General features: G+C 52.2%; 1 protein-coding gene across 1 annotated transcript in view; it reads left to right on the top strand.

Annotated features, from left to right (window-relative positions):
- STK32B (serine/threonine kinase 32B) overlaps positions 1–3,950 on the top strand; it is an 87,194-nt gene that overhangs the window by 13,882 nt on the left and 69,362 nt on the right. The window lies entirely within an intron of this gene.

Below are 3,950 nucleotides of genomic sequence, written 5' to 3'. Positions count from 1 at the left end.
TATGTATGCATATATGTACACATATATACACATAACTATATATACATATACACGGGCATATACATAGTCATATATACACATATACATATACCTACATATACATATATGTGTGCATATACACATACACATATATGCCTGTATACACACATATATATGCACATATGCACAAGCATGTGTGCATATACCTATATATGTGCATACATATATACTTACGTACCTATGCGTGCATGTACCTATATGTGCACATACATTTGTATATACATATACCTACATATGTATACATATGTACAAATATGCATATGTATGTGTACATGCGCATATATACATATATACATAACGTACGCCTGCACACATGAAGTTGCAGGCACATATGTATCTACGTGTCTTCTCCTAACTCAGCATAGCATTCCCTTTCACCAGGGAGGAAAATACAGGGTGGAGAAGGCCATGGATCATAAGAGCGGTGGGCGGGCACGCACCAAACGCTCTGAGGGTCCCAAGGATGAGGCCACATCTGCTTCGTGTCTGGGCTCATGGAGAAGCTGGGCTTGAGGTCCAGATAGCACAGGTACAGAAGGCGAGATCACCTTTCCAGGGGGAGGACTGGACATGGAGAGCAGTTGGCAGATTCACCAACCAGCAGGAGTTCTTCTCGGGCTTACGTCAGGTCTTCTGGCACAGGGCCCTGAGTGCACGGTGATTACATATGGGCTTATCTTGTGATGGTCGCCATGAGGATTGTTGAAATAATTCCTTGAAGTCAGATGGAGTTGAGATAAGGAAAGTAAAGAGGAACGTGGTGTCGCTTTTCCACTTTTATAGGTTGGTGACCCCTCCTGTGGCATTCTGCATTCTCCCTTGGGCCGGACCTGACAACCTGTGCATTCTGCACAGGTGTTCATTCTTTGATCGATTCATTCATTCGTTTGTCCCTCCATCCATCTATCCACCCATCCCTCCACCCACGCTGCATCTACCCAGTAGCGACGTACCGGGGACCTACATCATGCCAGGCTAAGGATGCACAGTGAACAACCGATCAAGGTTCTGCCTTCTCAGTGCACACGTCTGTGAGTAGAGGAAGGCAGACGACAAACAAACAAATTTGCGGATAATGGGGCAGGCGCCGATAAGTGCTGTCAGGGGCTGTCGCAACATAAGGAGGACCACAGGCAGGGGGCTGGCTTCATGGAGAGTGGTCAGAGAGAGACTCTCTGACAGGGACAGGTGAGCAGAGAGCTGGAGCGAGGGAGGGGCGAGATGTGGCATCTGGGAGTGGCCTTTTGAGGCAGAGGCGTGCAGCCCCAGGATGGGAGCATGCTTGGCTGTCTCGGGCACAGCAAGGGGACCAGCATGCCTGGAGCAGCGGGAGCACCCGGGACAGTGGTGGCGGCGAGGCCAGAGGGAAAGACGAGACAGAGCATCGGCTCCAGCCTTCACCCTCAGAGAGTGGAGAGCTGCCGCCGGGTTCTCAGCGGAGTTGCGTGGTTTGATCTGTGCTTTCAACAGACGTGCGCCGACTGCCCTTCGCAGGGTCATTGTGGCAGCTGTGTGGACGGTGGACCACAGACAGGAGGAGGGGGCAGCCTCCCCTCCCTGCAGAGCAAGAGAAGGCAGGCAAGGCTCTTGGGGCAGTGCGGGGGGAGGCAGGAAAACATTTGGGTGGAAGCTCATAACCTCCCCAAAACCTCTTTCGGCCAAACCAACCACAGTTCAGCTACCTGGAGAGAGAGACTCCAAAACACTCACCCACCTGTCAGATTCCACTGTGAGGTGCCGGATCCAGTGCCACATCTAGGCTGGCAGAATCGGGGCAGAACCAAGCCAGTCTTCAAAGTACTCCACACCTGGCTAGGGGGATGGGGAGAGAAGCTATGTTCCCAAACTGTAGTCAAACAAGGCAGGGGACCCCAAGTGCGTAGAGAAAGCCCTGTGTCAGGCGGTGTCCCTGGGGGCTGCCAGGGGGTGCATGCTGCATGCTGAGCCGGCCTCTTTGTGATCGGTGGAGCAGTTGTGTGCGGGAGGGCATGGCGGGACCGGGTGTCCGGAGGCTCGGGGCATGTTTGGCAGGCACCCATGAGACAGTTTCACAGCCGAGGAAGGAACAGAGCTGGAAAGCTGGGCTGGAGTCTTGTTGTTTTTTTTTTTTTTACATTGTGGTAAAATGCACATCACAGAAAATTGGCCTCCTTCCCCACATTTAAGTGCACACAGCTCAGTAGCATTAGGTGCCTTCGCCTTGTGGAACGACCCATCTCCAGAATTATTTCATCTTCCCAAACTGAAACTCGGTTCTCGCTCCTGGAACACTTCCCCCGCCCTCTCCCCCGCCCCCGGCAACCACTGCTCTACCGTCTGTCTCTGTGGATTCGATCCAGGAGCCTCATGTAAGTGCAGTCATCCACTATTTGTCCTGTCGTGACCGGCTTATTTGACTTAGCGTAAGGTCCTCCAGGGTCATCCGTGTTGTAGCAGGTGTCAGAATGTCCTTCCTTTCTAAGGCATTTTGTTTATCCATCCATACGTTTATGGACATCCACTTTGCTTCCACCTTTTGGCTACTGTGAATAATGCTGCTACGAACCATGCTCTTGGGTCATGTGGTGATTCTATTTTTAATTGTTTGAGAAACCACCCGGGCTAGAGTTTCATAGTGAGAAGCTTCAACTGCTGGACTGTGTAATCCAGACTTCCTCCTGTGGACCCAGGGAGATGACTAGTGATCGATCTCTCAGGACACACGTGGAGCAGCCACACCCAACGGGCATTCCGAGAGAGAGGTTTAGGTCCGGGAAGACGACGACGAGACAGCTACAGCTGTGAACGTCGTGCGATGCTTTTGCAAAAGAAAAAGGTGATCTCCGTGTTGCAGTTTGGAGGAAACCAATTAACCTCTAGCAGTGACACTGACACTTTTTACCACCATGGGAGACGCTTGCAAATTCTAAACGCCCTGATGCGGAAACCGGATTATTCTCTGCAGTAGCGAATGAGCTTGCTTTAGTATGTGAGACTCACCAAGATCTACCCTGATTTCATCACGATCTCACAGTGATTTCAAGATACATAGAGCAGCGTTATTTTGTTTTTGTAAAAGCAGTTAAAATTAGATATTGAGGGAAGAACTCTTTTTGGTGCTGAAAGTAGAAATTTTACACACGTTCCTTGACTTCAGGTTGAAATTGCGGATATGAAGTCACAAACCAATCATGGACAGTCAGCTAAACCCCAGGAATCAGATGAATGCGTGTGCCCTGGTGCGCTCATGATCTCTGTGAGCTGGCAGGTCCTGCCATCCTGGGGACCGTCCCCCAACTCACCTCTCTGTGTCTCTCTCCTGAGTGCATTGAAGTTCAGGTTCCTGCTGGTTCACCTCTCTGCCTTCATCCGTCACCATCTCTCGCCTGGGCCATTTCACTGGCCTTCGCATAGGTCGCAGTGCAGACAGGACACAGAAACCACCGTGAGCACGTGGAGGGAACTCAGTACAGGGGGTTGGTGACACTGGTATACGTGTTTCTTCTGTTTTGAAGAACAAATGACGGCGAGGTGACAGCTTCCTACTGCCACATACCCTAGGGCTGGAGGGACCCAGGGAGCAGAGCGTGGGGGGGTCCAGGTCCCTGCAGTGGAGCTGGACCCTCAGGGGACCTGCTCCGTGGGAGATGGGCTGGTAGCGCCACAGGGACAGGGACCGTGTGATCCAAGCTGGAATGACAAGGCGGAGGCAAAGCAGCCTGCCAAGGACCCACCGCGAAGAAACAGCAGCTCCAGTCTTTCCCCACGGGGCAAGCCCAGCTGGAAGACGAGGCCGCCCAGGAACCGTGGCCCCAGAAATACAGAAGAGGCGAGGGGCTGGATCTGCCACCCGCGGGCACATAACCAGCGCAGCCTCCTGGACCCGCCTTGACCTTCCACCAATCCGGTCTGCACACTGTGTGGCCAGCTCT

Source organism: Pteropus vampyrus, unplaced genomic scaffold, assembly GCF_000151845.1.
Source record: "Pteropus vampyrus isolate Shadow unplaced genomic scaffold, Pvam_2.0 Scaffold252, whole genome shotgun sequence".
Taxonomy (NCBI): Eukaryota; Metazoa; Chordata; class Mammalia; order Chiroptera; family Pteropodidae; genus Pteropus; species Pteropus vampyrus.
Note: the sequence above shows the minus strand (reverse complement) of the source record. Positions and strands in the feature narration are given on the sequence as shown.